This window comes from Schistosoma mansoni, assembly GCF_000237925.1.
Source record: "Schistosoma mansoni, WGS project CABG00000000 data, supercontig 0138, strain Puerto Rico, whole genome shotgun sequence".
NCBI lineage: Eukaryota > Metazoa > Platyhelminthes > Trematoda > Strigeidida > Schistosomatidae > Schistosoma > Schistosoma mansoni.
This window is the reverse complement of record NW_017386041.1, coordinates 483,204-502,399: the sequence shown is the minus strand read 5'-3', so window position 1 is coordinate 502,399 and position 19,196 is coordinate 483,204.

Here is a 19,196-nt window from a genome sequence, read left to right as displayed (position 1 = left end):
TTACGCTCATCATCTAGTTTTCAGTAATAAGGATAGGTCTATTGACCTTTATTAATCTTTGCAGTTTGTAACACTGTGGGGGTCTAATCTAGCTTTAAATATATCAACAGAAGGTGCTGATATTACGTGCTCTGGTAGAGGATTCTAGTAATTTACTACTTAGTGCGAGAAACGAAACTACAGACATAGACGATCGGATCTCGGTTTTTGAACCATCTCCGAATGTCCTCTCAAATGATCAGTCCTAGACTGAAGAAAAAGATAAGATATATTGATACCAAGGTCATCGTTCAGCATACGATAAGCCAATATCAAATCACCCCCGTATTATACGGTAAGATAATGGAAATAAGTTGAAGTGTCTCAGTCTGTTTTCATAATTTAGGTCAGAGAGATCTTTTACCATTTTACTCCCTCGTCGTTGGACCCGTTACAACATACCCGCCTCATACATGAAACAAGGACTCTCTGCTTGAATCCCGTATTCCAAATGCGGTCTCATGAAATTCGGGTATAATAATCTAAACATTTCATCGTCGATGTACTGAAAAGACTTATGAATAGTCCATAATACCATATAGTCTTTTGCAGCAGCAGCCTTATAGTTGCTTTTCGTTTTGAGATCGTCGCTTATTATGATTCGAAAGGGAAGAAAAAGAGTGTAAACACCTACGTCATTGTGATCGTTTCTAAACCAACCCATTAGGGTTGGTCAGACTTCTAAGATAAGTGAAGCTGTCGATGAGTTCGACCACTCCTATCCTTAACCTTAGTTTAGGTGTTGAAGCACACCAGTCCTGAAGCAACAATTCGTATTTAGAAATGGAGAAACGCGTTCCAAACATCTTGGTATTGTTGCTCAGTGCTACTAAAATACTCTGCATTATATCATTGTCTTCACCAAACAGGACTATACCATCTGCGTATTCATATCCAGTAAGTGGACCTCCTAGTAGGAGGCCAATTTCCGAAAGTTCAGTCGACAAGAACGTTATTTTCAGTAGCAGATCTGGGATGAAATTGAAAAAAATTTGAGATAGTGGACAGTCTAGTCGGACACCACTTGAGGTTGCAAAATAAGTTGACAATTCTCCATAAGCTCTGACCTGAGTGATAGTGTTCGATTAAAGAACTCATCAGGTTTGTGTACTTCCGGAGCGAATTCAGAGAAGAATAACCAAGAGAGCACTTCAACAAAAATGCTCTTACGAGGTCCTTTTGGAAGCATTGGAACTTTAACATGTGCAGTACAGAAGAATTGGGGTTAGTATGGTCATTACTTACCATCTATCTTTCTTTATACTAATAGATCGTATTTTGTATCTAGGGCATACTGTGCAATCCGAGCTTGTGGTTTTCCCTAATTTATTGTTTTGTGTGTGTTTTATGTCGTTGAAAGCGTCTTTTAACTACTTCAAATCACTATTTTTTAAAAATATCGACAAGATTTACTGAGATTCAAGTTATTGCACATTTCATAATTTAAGAAAGTACCAATACACAGATAAATGTAAAATCAGGGGATTTTATAATAAATCTCATCAGTATTTTCAATTTTTTTTACCCTTCAGAAAAAATATGGTTTATTTTAAAAGTATCTTTTTCTTAAAAAATATGGGAATCGAGAAACTAACTGTTCACATGGGAACAATAAGGTATTTAAGATTAATATCAAGGAGTGGCGTTAAGTTAGACAAAAACTGAAAACCAGGAAGCACTGGACATCGACATCAGGCGTGAGTAAAATATAACCGGTAATATTGAATGATTGGATAACTAACCGAGGTTAGAAGTGTTAACCACTAGGTGAAAATTCAGTAGTTTGGAGGTTAAGACCTGAAAGCCCTGTATTTTATTCGTAATAAAGCCGTACGACAGAGTGAAACACCTAGTGCATTTTATGTCCGAATCTCAATGTAGGTAGGGTTACAAGGTTAAATGATCGGATATTAAAACAAAATGATAATTACTAGTATTTCAGTTTTTCTCAAATTTAATCAGATATTCTTAAGATAATTAATTGACTAATCAATTAATTACAAAATATGTGATTTAGGCAATAAATAATTGGTCAAAGTGAATAGTTTGGTGAGTAAGTAACATGTAATAAAGACACCATTAGTTTGATTTAATTTGATTAATCAAAGATCTATGGTTAAGCGACTGCACCATTCACATGAAACTCTTCTCTCATTAATTCGATACCCAGCTAACCAACTTGACTTTTGTACGCAAACCAATATCCTACTCATTAATACTATATTTCGTATCAAGGTCTTGAGTATAAGGTTTGTAGAAGTTTGATGTTAGTTTCATCAAATTCTGTCTTACCGAGTATCATCAAGCAAAACTGGTGTTTTATGAGTACATAATACCTTAAATTTTTTACAATACCAATTCGAATATAACTGTCATGTATATTTATTCAAAAAACATTAATTGGCAAATTCTAACTTCAACAAATCTATTATTGGCTACAACATATTTAAACACAAAAAAACGTATTGATTAAATCAACTATCATTTTATCAATTTTCATATTTACTTGAATAGTTTCCATGTAATCAAAAAAACTTAACCTGAGCAAATCAAAATAAAAAAATAATCAGTTGGGTAATTTGTTAAAAATCGATTGATTTTAAAATAATAAATACTGGTATAAGGTCATTTGTCTGACGAATGAGGCTTTCAAACTGGATTTTAACATTCAATTCATTAATGTTAGCAGATGTACTACAAAATTAAAGACCAAGGGATAATACTTGTAGTTGGATAGTCCTAAATTTTGTAGTACGTCTGCTAACATTAATGAACTGAATGTTGAAAATAATATTTTATCACAAAAGAAAGTATGAATTCTGTTATATCCCGAAGCGAATTATGAATGGTGACTTTGAGAACTATTTATGGACCAATATGATATGTATATTTCCTATTATATAATTGCTAAGTAACTTGACTATTCATATTCATGTTCCTTTTTATTATGAGCTTTATTTTGACCCATAGACTATTATTATACGATTTACCATTCTTGAGTTATACCCAGGCTATTAATTACTGTTCCTCCTATTCACAGACACATTTGGCCAAATCTTGTTCAAATGTTATTTTCTATTTTATGGTACGATGCGGTCATTTTGATTCGTATATAAACACAGTATGTTTGAGAATCATGATTCATATTGCAGAGGCTATTATTGGTATTCTGGACTTAACTGGTTGGGCTAGGCAGATAGCAGGACTGATAAGTACTCAAGACTAGTCATACGGTCTTTGTGGTATCATTACTCTGATCAATAAATTTACTCCTCCCTAATTGGCGGGATTCAGCACGTTCATATATATCAAACAGGGCACACACCCATTCGATATAACAAACTCATTAAAATAAGTCGAAATAACAATCTAATTCTCTTTCTATATAAAATTGATTTTCTTAATCGTTTCATTTTTTTTAGTACAAAATATCTTTGAATGAATAATCGATTTTTGATAACATTAATAAATTTTTTTTCACGTGGATTTCTTAATAAATATCAGATCTGAATTACTTTTCAAAAAAATCTGATTCAGATCAGATATAATAGAATTCAAAGAAAAGGTAATCTATATATCATAATGAATTATAGCTATAATATTGGTCTAAAATAAATAGTTAAGATGAAAAATAGCTCATTAATGGCGAAATAACAGAATCTCAGTGTTAATAGTTCTTTGGTAAACTTGTTTTTCATTATAACATAAAACGATTCAATTGAACTCCTTGTAAATCTTTCTTTGAGTATACAGTAAGTAATAAGCACACTACTTTTTGTGTAATTTATGTTCCCAGAAATTCCGATTGTAGTTCTTCTAGGGTTATTGCTGGTCCTAAGCCTAGGTAAAGGAGGAGAATGAGGCATAGGGTCAGTATTGTCATCCCATAGAAAACAACCTTGTTAAAAATATAACATTAACCAGAATAAACAAAATGCTGCCAGAGATTTTATGATAAGTTTGACACTAAAAACAATTGTCCAATAATTTGTTTGTTATGTTTGTATACATACAGCCGTTCAAGATTATTAACAATTCAGTATTCTATAGTAAATTATTGTGAAATATTATCATTTTAAATGACACTTCTTATCTTAAAATAAATAATCGAATAAATTATCTAACAGTTAAATGAATCTGATTTCTACTATATTTATGTTAATAGTATTCGATTTCATGAAAATAATGAATTTATCATTTAAAATCATTTTTACAAGTCACGTAAGCGTTTACAATTTAAACAAAAAAAAATTGGTCAAGCATAAATTTTAAACTTTATGCTATACAATCAACTAGAATTAAGATGTAAATTGATAGTTCGAGGTAATCGACATCCAGAACAGCTCAATCTTTGCGTCTCTGACTATGAGGCTGAATGGTATGAAATCGAATCCTCATAGGAACATCAGTTCCCTCAAGATTACAGGTACACGTTGCCAATGAATGTAATATGACACGAAACCTAAGTCAAACAAGGTTCCCTATAGACTACTTCCAACAACTACCTCACATTCCAACATAGTACTGGAAATGTCGAGTCACTTGGACTAGTGACCACATTGGAACTTGATCGGTTGAATTCGATCAGCACTAAGAAGGACTTGATGTACAATCGTGTCAGTCACTATTCAGTGATCAATCAAAAGTAGAGTTTTTATATCCGTAAACAGGTTCACATCAGTATTCCATAAAATTAAATTTGTTTACATGGCCAATCAATCTTATCCTAAAATAGGTTATCCCTAAAGGCAAACCGTGGAGCATTATCTTACATTTGGTAAATGTGAAAGTTGTATCAAACATTTTAAAATTTTATCTTAAGATATTTGGAAATCCTTAGAAACCATCAATATTTTTAGCTAACAGGATCATCTCGGCAAGTGATTAGTTCCAGAAACCTTAAAGCTAATCAAAAGAAATTTCATTTGCTCGATTCAAAAGTTGAATGAAAATTATTATAGCGGATATTTTTGATTGAAATCACTAGACTCTATTAGCCCTATCGCAGAGTCTTGTTGATGTATTACTGTATACGAATAAACAACATGTATTTATTATCATTATATTTTACATCAGTTGCACTGTATTAGTCGAACTGATTTCTATACAGTCATTATCAGGATGTTTCTATGATTACTTACTGACGACTATCATCTTATCGTCAGCCTTTCGAATAGATTCGAGTAATTGCTAATTAACAACTGAAACCGATATCTCATCATTTTCTTTTCTTTTGCTGCACGCCATTGTTTGGGGTTATTTCTTAAGCAACTACCTAACTTTATTTTACAAATTGGCATATAGCTTTGCCAGCGTTTCTTAAAAACCCTGAATACTCGACACCACAAAAGGAGTATAGAAGTTCTTTCTATGCTTTAATAGTTATATATGTAGTTTTTTCTTTAACGTAAATTTAGCATGACTTTCTTGAAATAGAACATGCAAAGTGTTTACATATTCTTTTATAGCGATTATGTTCACTGGTATATCTGAGTCAATATGTATATTAATGAAACACCCGCTCATAATAGATTGTTACTTTTTGGGTACTAGTAATGACGTAGTTAACTAATTCAATATATCATAATTGAACGTGTCCAACTTGATAAAAAACGGAATCCTTTCATTTTCGGTCCTGTAATTATCCGACAACTCCGCATGTAGCTCTTCTATAGTTACTGCCGCTCCCAAGTCAGAGTAAAGAAGGAGGGTTGAGCATGGAGTCGGCAACCCCATGCCATAGGAAACAAATCTTGTTAAAAAAGCCGACCAGATTAAACAAATTAAATCAATTAAATTCTGCCCTCCAAGTTGAAGGAAAAACTATGACGCCTCAGGATGAAAGCCGAGATTTTTTGAAAGTCACGAGACCGATGCCCCTTCTAACAACCACAGAAACAATTTTTATGGGTACATTGAACGTCTGAACCGTGTAGGAGACCGGGAGGACCATTCAAATAGCAACGGAAATGGGGAGATACAAATTGGCAGTACTTGGAATCAGCGAAACTCATTGGACCCAAGCTGGACAGCAAATGCTGGATACGGAAGGGGTGCTTCTGCACTCCTGTCACGAAGAGGAAATTGCTCCACACATTCAGAGAGTTGAGTTGATACTCTCCAGAGAAGCACGGAATGCATTTGTAGCATGGGAATCTCATGGATCCAGAGTCATCAAAGCATCATCCAAAACAAAGAAGGAGGGGATCACAATGAATGTTATCCAATGTTATGCACCCACCGATGATAGCAATGACGACGATAAAGATCAGTTGTACTCGAGGCTGCAATAAATCATAGAGAAGTGCCCAAGAAAAGATCTCACTATCCTGATGGGAGATCCAAGTGCCGAAGTCGGAATGGACTGTAAGAGAGAAATAAGAATGGTGACAGATTTGCAAATCTATGTGAATTCAACAAATTGATTATAGGTGGTACAATATTCCCACATGAACTCATATACAAAGCTACATGACTTTCAGTGGATCACAATCCAGAGAACCAGATCGATCATATTTACATCACTAAAAAATTCACAGGGTTAGTGGAAGACGCGAGAACCAAGAGAGCTTCAGATTATCACTTGGTTGTGGTCAAGATAAAACGGAAGCTAAGAAAACACTGGACAACTGGGCAAACAGCATAACAAAGGTTCGATACAACCTTCCTTCGAAAAACTAACAAACTCAACGAATTCAAGATAACTCTCAACAACAGGTTCCAAGCTTTACAAGATCTACTGAAAGAACAAGAAACTACTTTGGAGGACGACTGGGAAGGGATCAAAGAAGCATTAACTTCAAAGTGTCAGGAAGTGCTGACCCTCAACAGGCATCATTGTAAGGAATGGATCTCTATCGAAACCCTTGACAAGATTCAACAAAGGAAGAACAAGAAGACAGCAATTAACAACGGCCGAACACGAGCAGAGAAATTCAAGGCACAAAACGCCCGACTTCGCGATCAATAGGCTGGATTCCGTAAGGATAGGTCGTGCACAGACGGGATCGCGATACAACGGATCATTTTTGAGCAATCAGTTAAGTGGGACCTGTCACTATACGTTAACTTAATTGACTATGAGAAGGCGTTTGATAGTGTAGATAGGAGAATATTATGAAAACTTCTTCGACACTGTGTTGTGAGTAGCTGAGAAGGTCGTCAACATCACCCGAAATTCATACGACGGACTACACTGCAAATTCGTGTACTGGGGACAGCTGACAAATGCATCCCAAGTGAGGATCGGAGTCAGACAAGGATGCTCACTCTCACCCTTTCTCTCTTCTGGTGGTTGACCGGATTATGAAGACCTCCAAATCTCATAGGAAGCACGGAATACAACGGACAGATCGGATGCAATTAGACGATTTGAACTATGCAGATGGCATAGCTCACACACACCAACAAATGCAGGTCAAAACAACCACTGTAGCAGAAGCCTCTGCATCAGTAGGCTTCAACATACTCATGGGAAAAACCAAGATCATCAGATACGACACAGAGAACACCAACTCAATCACACTTGATGGTGAAACTCTGGAAGAGGTGAAAATTTTCATTAACCTGGGCAACAGCATCATTTATCAACAAGGAGGATCGGGCACCATTCCTACAGTTGAAGAACATATGAAACACAAAACAACTGTCTGAAAACACAAATCAAAGTCAGAATCTTCAATACAAACATCAAGACAGTTCTAATGTACGGAGCTGAAACTTCCCAAACTACCACAACCATAATCAAAAGAATAAGAGTGTTTATAAACAATTGTCTAAGCAAGATACTCAATGTCCGTTGTTGGTCGGATACCATTACAACAGCCTTTTGTGGGCGAGGACAAACCAGCTTCCTGCTAAATAGGAGATAGAAGGAGGTGGATAGCACTTACATTAAGGAAATCATCAAAATGTATCACGAGGCAAGTCCTTACTTGGAATTCTGAAGGGAAACGAAAAGGAGGAAGGCCGAGGAACATACTACGTCGGAAAATGGTAGCAGATATGAAAAGGATGAATAACAACTGGAAAGGATTGCCCAGGATAGAGTTGGATGGAGAATGCTACTCCACGAGGGTTAACAGGCGTAAGTAATTATCCGACCTCACAAATAAGATAGATCTGTAATTCTGAATAAACTCATGAGAGTCTTAAACGTGTTTCATTTATGGTAAATTGTCGGGAATATTTTAATCACTGCCAACTAACTCACTTGTTGTTTTGATTGCCTATTATTATTGATGAATTTATAAATCAAATTTAGCCATCTGTTCGATTAATGAAAAATACTTCGACATAAGTTATTTACTTAATATTGAACGAGCTTCATCTAACTTTGATATGAAGCTGAGAGACAGATTTGTAGAGTTCATCAACTGTGATGAAGGTACAATAAGATTTATAGCGATAGTTAATCAGTCAAATGATGACCTACATTTAGAATTATTTTAAAAAAATACCATGAAACTAATGTTTCGTAAATAATCCTTAAAATAATAAAAATGAATTTACCAGAGAATATCTAGCTACCCAAGTTCCCTATTTCTTCTTTTCTCCTCTCATTCCAAAATTACTTACAGTATTTATAAAGACGTCACATTTACTGGTTTAATAATAAGTAGTATGATTTAAACATGATCAAATATTGTATTCTTCAAAAGTTTTATAATAACATGTATTGTGCTTGATTTAACAGTTTGCGGCTATGATAATGATTGTATATAAGAACAATTTTGACTAATTTAACTTTGAAATACTTAGTAACAATAAAGCCTACAGTTAGAATGTAAATTAATAAGAGTATTGAAAGTTTTCCTGAAAGCTATCCAGCTCTAATCCTAAACAATTTCATATACTTTCTTCCTTTAAAGCCTTTTTGAAATTGGTTACTATTGATGAAAGAAGCCAGATACAATGTTTTTTGGGCAAAAAGATTTAAGATACAATAAAGAAACATCTAAAATTCGAGACCGAGAGAAAAAGTGCATATTAATCAGTCCTCATGACATACACACATAGAATGCTTTATTCAGGGGTTCAATTGAATGCTCAAGCATGTATGAAATAAGACCATAATAAAAACAAGTCTAAGCAGTTTACTTTCCTTTGTAGCTATTTAGGGTTTAATATATCCTTCAAAGTTATACAAGAGAGCTAGAGCTACTAATACCAACATATTTGTGTGCGACTATTCAAAATATGGTTTGGCTCTTATTTTTATAATAATTTCTATTTTCAGAATTTTATAAATGTTGCATATTGTTACTAAACACTATCAGATAGTTTATTTATATGCATTGTTAAGTCCTTGTTGCTTACATTATAAAAGTCCAGTTTCACTCGTTTCATTACATTATATAGATTAATTTCCATTCAATAACCAAGTGTATTTGTTAACTAATCTTGAGTTGTTACTACTTGACCAATAACAAAAAAGATCACAATTAATATTTACAGAATTGTTCATCTACATTTTGTTATATAATTAATAGATACTTTGGGTATCTTATGACTTGATGTCATCCTACGAATCACCGAAGTAAAATATCTAGACGAAATAGAGTCTATGGCAATGCCTACATTTTATTAAACGAGTACCAAACACACATACACATAGAATAAACTATTTATCAGAAGTTGTGTAACACTAACGTTTTACATGTATATATAATAGTCATTATTAATTAGTATCTAACAGTTTCTACTCTGTTTAGGTTGATTTATCATACACTTTAATTGATGTGATTTGAAATCTTGAATAAACATATACACCATTCTAGTGGTAAGACACAGTATTGTATTAATTTGGAGTATATTATACTTACTCTGTTTTGTTGTTCATTATTGCGTTATCAAGTATGTTTCGTTTGATAATAGATCCTTTAATTTCTGTATTCATTCTTTTTCAACACCCAGATTTACGTTGAAAGTAATTGAAATTCTTCACATTTTCTTAATATTGTCGGTTAACATGACATTGTTTGAATATATACTCCAAGTGAATGAAATCTTTGGATCTGAGATTATTATATCATCTGATCCGATTTCACTATATGTATGCTTCCAACATTTGACCAAGTCTATCATTCAATGAGTGAACAAAAAGGTTACTTAGGAAGTTGTACTCAGTCAGTCAGTCAGTCACAACGTAGAACTTCGTACGTATGTACATCAGTTCCAGTTGCCATACCACATTAGCACAGAGATGTAGTTGTCGATTCAAATCCCATAGTGGTAGAAGTAGTAAGAGTATAAGCATTATGTGAAAGATTGGGGTTTGAAGATGTTATTGAAGAAGTATAATCCAATGAAATAAATTTGGAAAGAGAAAAAAAGATAGAGATACGAAGAATTGAGAAGATTAGAATTTGGCAAAGCACAGAGAATGGATGCAACTTCGCTATTGCAAACGATTTTGAGCCATGTCATTCAAGGTCTCTAACCATCGATTGCTGTCATCTCGTGAATCCCAACCAGGTTGTCTACACCTACCAACATGGCTCAGTCCACTTGTCAGTGACTTCATGGATTTGTGCCACGTTTTGTTCCGGCCACCCCTAGCTTTCTTCTATCCTACCTTAAAATCAAAGTGGTATTATTTATGACTCTTGCGACAATGCTGATCTAAATAGCAACATATAGGTTTTCCTAGGCTAGATTAAAGAAATCTACCTACACTTGAATTCCACTTATTATGTAGCCTTGAGGGATCATACATTTAGTTTGATTTTACTTCGCATATCTATGATCAATCAATAATAAACTGAAAGCAGTCAGAGTAGCATAGCTACTAACATTTGAAATTATCATTAACCTCAAAATACTATTAAAAAAGATAATAATATGAATTCGGTATATGCAAGAAATTCTATACGAGAATTGATTGGTCATTTAATAATTATTTGCTGTTGTGAGGACGGCCCACAGTTAAAGTCGAGGAAGCTCTAAGAAGCTCAGAAAGAGCCAAAGATATTCCATCCCATCAGCTTTTGGAAGAATATTCCAGAATCCCTACATGTAGCTTCCCTTTTGGACAAATGCTAAAAACCCCCTGTATGCAGATTGGAGGACTACAATGATGATTTCGTTTTTACTAAAAACTATAAATACCTGACAGTTTGTACCATATTTGACACTGTTTTAAATAGTTTTCCTTCCACTTGTCTTCTGTCTTCTCATTCGCGACCTGGAGGGTTCTAGAGTTCGAGTGTTAAAGTTATACGCGGTATATTAATAATTTAAGCTCTCAGTATATTAACCATCAAAGAAGGAACATAATTATTAAGCATTGAAAATAAAAAAAATACTCAAATGCACAAGTAAATACCGCAAGTGAACTTCCGAATTGTTTGTTTTAAATGTTCTTTATTCAACGGAGATTAATTGATTAGTTGGAATATATTCAATGCATAAATGAATTTATTTAAGTTTAATTAACTAATTGTATATATATATATATATATATATATATATATATATATATTATGGCGGACTGCTTGAACACAGTGTGTAACGCCCAGGACAGGGTTGGATGGAGAATACTGGTGTGCGGCCTATGCTCCTCCACGAGGGGTAACAGGCGTAAGTAAGTAAGTAACAGTATGCAATGTTAACAATCACCACCTATAAAACCATAAAAACAATGAAAATCCTTTTTTTTCTTGGTTTCATTTGCACACATTGTTTTTTTCACTGTTAAAATGAATTCATATTATATTTGAATAGTTTTGTTATGGGAGAATCTATGGTATTATCCTTTAGAAAAAAAACGTTTTAATTGAATTCACTTTCATTCAATCTCACTAGTTTATATCTACATATTTTCACTTTTTAAAGCTTGATTCCTCTTTTATTATTATTCCTGATTGCCTATATATTCACTTAAAAAATATTAGATTATTGTTTATATATCACTGATATAACATTTTGACTTAGTAGATCTTAGTGCCCCCGAATGCCCTGGTACGGCCGAGCATAGGGAGAGCCCGCCCTCCCTTTCGAAATGCTATCACATGGCCACGCGTATATAGCCTCTGCAAGGGAAGTCCTACTCACTGCCTTCTCGTGGCGGGGGTGTTGTTTACGAAATTGAGAGGACGAAAAGCGAATATCGGCGCCTTAACCGGGTGGGTGGACACGGAAAGTCCACCATGAGGAGTTGGAAAACCCTGATTCCAAACCAATGGTGCACATGGGCTCCAGTATCCTGAGGGAACAAATGGTGTATGAATCAATTGTTGGTGACCGGCTACCATAAAACTGCATATCCTTAAGATGTTCCACTGCCTTGTGGATCAAACTATTAGGTCAAAAGCTCCTGGTGTGGCCCCTAAGAAAACATCCTGCTTCGGTTCAGGCAGCCGAGCAATATCACAGCCCTCACACAAATCAAATGAGAATTGTGTGGCGCATATATATATGGTGCCCCTTTGTACCAATATTTATGTGTTTAAATAAATTAATAAATAAAAGATCTTAGTACTTTTTAAAAAAGTTTATGACTGACCTCTTATGATTGATGATTTCAAATTATGATACATGATTCAGACACTTATTAATTAATCTCTATTATAAACTAATTATGTAAACATCTGTTTTTAATTAAATGATTGACTTGGTTACTAATTAACTATTATTTTTCTCTCTGAATTATATGGAATTGTATTTGTACATTGTAAAGTATAATACTCTTAAGTCAGTTAAACTGGAGGTAAAGTTTCGTATTCTTGATGTGGGTTTGTTCTCTGAGCTGGATGGTTTGGTCGTGGAGCTTTCATCATCCTTCTGAACGACATCATCAGCACAAACTTCGGGTAGAAGTGAAGTGTTTGAATTTCTCCACATGTGATTCACAGCTTGTTATGTGCACCTCTATGTTGATTAGTGATGTGAACCGCAAAACAAGAAGCCTGAACAAATTACGGAAGCTATTTTTGGGGACGTTAATTCATTTAATTCAAAGCTTGTAAAACTGTAACATTTACTTTTGCCCCTAGCCTATTCTACAGATCATAAGCTTTCGTTTGATGTATAATTCATTGCCATAGCATTTTCTGTTCTAAAGCTATTGTCATTTAGACGTAATCTTTTGTACCCTATTTTCTACTATAATTCCCCAGTTTTGGACATAACTGTATTTTTCTAATTATTGTACGTTGTGGTCACCTTAGTCATCTATTTATTCGTGTAACTTTTCATCCTAATCTGAATTGGGAATTCGAGTGCTGGATCGGGTTGGAATAAAGTGATTAGTGTTCCATCTGTCTTTGTCTTCTCTCTCTCTCTCGTGCTTGCCAGCCAATCAGGGACAGAATAGTTTTCGTCTCTCTACCCCTATTTCGAACTCACGCATATTGGCCTCAAGGTTAAGCCAGTCAGTCTATCGTGTCAAGGTCTTAATCTACATTATACTCGGCACTAAGTGGGTAGACAGATTCAAGGACGTAACAAAAGTGGCGACGGAGATTTTTTTTAAAAAAATATTGATTGATTCAAATCAAAATGTCTGTTTCTTTGGACGACCTTAAAACTATTCTACAAATCCAGCAAGCTCAGAATGATGCAAACCAAATGAAGCTTTTAGATGCATTGATGCAGAAGCTCTCATTTCATTCATCATCAAATTCTCAGTCAGATAAATATGACAGCATCGCAAATTCCATTTGTGAATTCAATTATGATCCCGATTCTGGTATTATTTTCGATTCCTGGTTTCGTCGCTTTGAAGACACATTTCGTGTTGAATGCTCAAATCTTGATGATGCAGCCAAAGTTCGCCTACTCTTGAGAAGACTCGGAACACTTGAATATAACAAATATGTGAATTTCATTTTGCCACAAAATCCACGAGATTTATCATTCAATGAGACAGTTCAGATTTTATCTAAAATTTTTGGTGAACAATCCTCATTATTCAGCATCCGTTATCAGTGTTTTCAAATATCTAAATCCTTATCTGATGATTATCTTACATACGCTGGACATGTAAATAAAGAATGCGAACGTTTTAGAATAAATGAAATTACAGCAGATCAATTTAAATGTCTGATTTTTATCTGTGGATTAAAGAATCCGGAAGACATGGATATACGTACCAGAATTCTATCACGCATTGAGCAGGAGCCTAACATGACCCTGCAAATGGTCACAACCGAGTGTCAACGGTTGTTAAATCTTAAACATGATACCACGATGGTACAGCAAAATGCAAAGACTTCCAATCTTGCTTCAATAAATGCATGCAGATCTTCCAAACCTTCCAAACAAAAGACGGCGAACACACAGAAACCTTCTGGTAAACCACCATCACCATGTTGGTCCTGCGGATCATGGCACTTTGTGAAGTTATGCCCATTTAAGAGCCACAAATGCCGCCAATGTCATCGCATTGGTCATAAAGAAGGTTACTGCTCCTCAGATAAACGTCAGTCCAAACATCGTGGCATAAATGTGAAGCGACAGCTACAGAGTCAAGTCAAAAGCACATTTGCAACTTTTAAAGTGGGATTTCAAAGTAAACGGAAGTACGTGAACTTATTAGTAAATGAAAAACCTATTCGTCTTCAGTTGGACACTGCTTCCGACATTACACTGATCTCCAAAAACACATGGAGTAAGCTAGGGTGCCCACGCATCCGACCAACAGAGCATGTTGCTCGAAATGCTTCAGGCGACATAGTGAAGCTAACTGGAGAAGTCACCTGCAACGTGCAGTTCAAGGGACATAAATTTACTGATGTTTGTTATCTAACAAATCGGCATGATTTAGATCTATTGGGATTGGACTGGATTGAGAAGATTGATGTCTTAAATAGTTTATTAAATGAAGTATGTTCTCATAATCCTTGCTCTAATTCTATCCAAAATTCTCATGATATTTCTGAATCAAATGCCTCAGTTGTGTTATGTTCCCCTGATGTTTATGAACTAAATGCTTCCGATGTAACATGTTCTCGTAATATTTCTGAATCGAATTCCTCCGATTTAATGTGTTCTCATAATGATGTCAAATCAAATACCTCCGATTTGATGTGTTCTCATAATGATGCTGAATCAAATAACTCCGATGTAACATGTTCACAAAATGTTTCCCCATCAAATTCGTCAAACAAAGTATGCTGTCGTAATATCTCAAAATCTCATGCATCTTATTCCTCTAAAATGTCGACCACATCCCATGTAAATCATCTTCGACAAAAACATGCAGATGTATTCCAAAACAAACTGGGCTGTTGTAAGTTCACCAAAGTTTTCTTGTCGTTAAAGCAAAATGCAAAACCTGTCTTCAGACCAAAACGACCAGTACCTTATGCTGCTCTGTCAGTCGTTGACCAGGAACTTGACAGGTTAGAAGCACTGGGTGTCATTCAGCCAGTAAATTACTCACCGTGGGCTGCTCCCATAGTAGTTGTGAGAAAGGCAAATGGGACTGTTCGCATATGTGCTGATTTTTCCACTGGTCTAAATGATGCTTTAGAGGATCACACTTATCCACTTCCCATACAGGAAGATTTATTTATCAAACTAAATGGAGGGAAGTATTTTGCTAAGATTGACCTTGCTGACGCATATCTCCAAATAGCAGTTGATCCAGTCTCCCAACCACTACTGACGATTAACACTCACAGAGGTCTTTATCAATATAAACGTTTGCCTTTTGGTGTGAAACCAGCACCAGCTATTTTTCAACAAATTATGGACACTATGTTGGCAAATTTGCCAGGAGTCGCTGTCTATCTGGATGATGTTATCGTTACAGGTTCCAGTAAGTCCGATTTATTTGATCGACTTGATGCTGTTTTGACCAAAATATCTGAGTATGGATTTTATCTAAAAGAAGAGAAGTGTAAATTTTTCATGGACTCGGTAAAATATCTTGGTTTTGTTTTCGACAAAAATGGACGACGCCCAGATCCAGAAAACGTACGAGCTATCCAAAATATGCCTCCACCATCTAACGTCGCAACTCTACGCTCGTTCCTTGGTCTTATCAGTTATTACAGTAACTTTTTACCACAATTGCATCGCCTCCGAGCACCCATGAACCATCTATTATCCAAAAATGTAAAATGGAATTGGTCCACTGAGTGTCAAAAGAGTTTTGACAAAGTAAAGTCACTATTAATATCAGACCTACTTCTTACGTATTTTGATCCCTCACTGGAAATCGTTGTTGCCGCAGATGCTTCTGATTATGGTGTCGGAGCTGTTATATCCCACAGGTTTCAAGACGGCACAGAGAAAGCTATAGCCCATGCCTCCAGAACGTTGACTTCGGCAGAACGCAAGTACAGCCAAATTGAGAAAGAAGGATTGGCACTAGTTTTTGCAGTTAAGAAGTTTCACAAAATGCTGCATGGTAGAAAATTTACCTTATTTACTGATCATAAACCCCTATTATCGATCTTTGGATCTAAGAAAGGTATACCAGTTTATACTGCAAATCGCCTCCAACGATGGGCTACAATGTTGTTGGGTTATGATTTCACTATCAAATACAAATCTACCTCTGACTTTGGTCATGCTGATGCACTATCGCGCTTAATAAGAAATCATAAGCTTGAAAATGAAGATACTGTCATTGCTTCTATATCAGTGGAAGAAGATGTAAGCAGCATGTTGCTCAATTCAACGCGAATTCTTCCAGTGACAGCTGCTCGAATCGCTGATCACACTCTCCGCGATCCTATCTTAAGGCAACTAGCTACATTTATCCGGCGTGGTTGGCCCCCACGTATAACATCTCATGAACTAAAACAGTATTATCAACGACGCCAATCTTTATCCATCGTAAATGACTGTATTATGTTCGCTGATCGCGTAGTAATTCCAAGTAACCTACGCTCACTCGTTCTGAAACAACTGCACACAGCTCATCCAGGTATTGGAAGAATGAAAGCTATTGCTCGAAGTTATGTATACTGGCCTAACATTGATGAACACATCGAAGATTTAGTGCGTGCGTGCAGAAAATGTGCTGCAGCCTCGAAATGTCCACGGAAAGCTGAACTCAATTCTTGGCCATCGCCGAAAGAACCTTGGTCGCGTATACACATTGATTTTGCCGGCCCATTTCAAGGTACATATTTCCTCATTTGTGTCGACGCCTACTCAAAGTGGCCAGAGATTCTACCCATGAAGCAAATCACGTCGCAAGAGACTATTATCGAGTTACGGCAGTTATTCTCTCGTTTCGGAGTCCCAGATATTCTCGTGTCAGATAATGGCACTCAGTTTACTTCTTCCATTTTCTCCGACTTCTGCAACAGGTTTGGGGTCAAACATGTTCGTTCACCTCCATACCATCCACAATCAAATGGTCAAGCAGAAAGGTTTGTGGATACCTTCAAAAGAGCGCTACTGAAGGCAAGGGGGGAAGGGAAGATAAAGGAAATTCTTGATGATTTTCTATTAGTCTACAGAACGACCCCAAATCCATCAGCGCCGAATAAATTGTCTCCAGCAGAAATTATGTTTGGTAGAAAAGTTAAAACTGCTCTCGATGCCATAAAACCAAAGCAAAATGGTGTAGGAAGGAGAAACCAGAAGATGGAATCTCAATTTAATCGCCATCATGGGGCGAAAAGTAGAATCTTCCGAGATAATCAAAAAGTATACGTCCGTGATTTCCGATACTCACCTCCAAAATGGACCAGTGGACGCATACTTGGGAGACGAGGGAATGTAATGTATGTGGTGGAGGTTGAAGGCCAAAAGTGGATACGTCACGCTAACCACATACTGGAGAGTTCTGATACTCCTCAGAAAACCGAGAAAATGTGCTCATTGTGGGAAGTCTTCCTGGACAGTTTCGACATAGGAAGTCCAGCAACTAAGAAAACTGTACAACTGGAACAACATCCTATTAGGAGATCACAACGGAAACACAGAAGGCCCGATATACTGCAGGTGGACCCGAAGAAAAGAGCATATACTTCTGAGGGGAGATATCAGTGATGATATCTTAGCTACTGTTTGTAATTAGTGTCTAACCGTTTTTCTTTTTTTTGTTTATTCCAGTTAACCCAATCGGTCACGACCACAACGCAATCCAGTTTTTCCTTTATGCACTCAGTCAATGGCAGTGATGACATAACTTTTTTTTTGTCAAGGGGGAAGATGATGTGATCCGCAAAACTAGAAGCCTGAACAAATTACGGAAGCTATTTTCGGGGACGTTAATTCATTTAATTCAAAGCTTGTAAAACTGTAACATTTACTTTTGCCCCTAGCCTATTCTACAGATCATAAGCTTTCGTTTGATGTATAATTCATTGCCATAGCATTTTCTGTTCTAAAGTTATTGTCATTTTGACGTAATCTTTTGTACCCTATTTTCTACTATAATTCCCCAGTTTTGGACATGATTGTATTTTTCTAATTATTGTACGTTGTGGTCCGCTTAGTCATCTATTTATTCATGTAACTTTTCACCCTAATCTGAATTGGGAATTCGAGTGCTGGATCGGGTTGGAATAAAGTGATTAGTGTTCCATCTGTCTTTGTCTTCTCTCTCTCTCTCGTGCTTGCCAGCCAATCAGGGACAGAATAGTTTTCGTCTCTCTACCCCTATTTCGAACTCACGCATATTAGCCTCAAGGTTAAGCCAGTCAGTCTATCGTGTCAAGGTCTTAATCTACATTATACTCGGCACTAAGTGGGTAGACAGATTCAAGGACGTAACAAATACTATATAGATCAATGTTCCATCGATCTAGAGGAATTCCAAGTAACAGTAGTACCTACATCTCAATACATGCTGATTTTCTTATTTAAGCACATATATCAATGGATTTACTGTTATTTCATTAAAACTATTCCATCGTTAATTCGCACGACTGAATCAGTGAGTCCAGAATAATGCGGTTCATATATGTATGGTTTGATATTTGTGGTTACATATAGGCTATATATTATGAAAGGAATAAGGGTGTTGACTTACGGGTGTTCAGAGGAAAACCTAACACACACACAGCGATATCCTGAGGTTATGAGACTCGAAAGAAAATTTCTAATGCACTTTTCTAGTATCACCATTTGCAATGATAAGAATATCTAAATGTGGTGACACTAGATTGTTTAGATTATAATCCGCATCCATATTAAGAGCTAATCTTTTGAATGCACATAAAAAATCTCCACAAACTTACGACTAACAT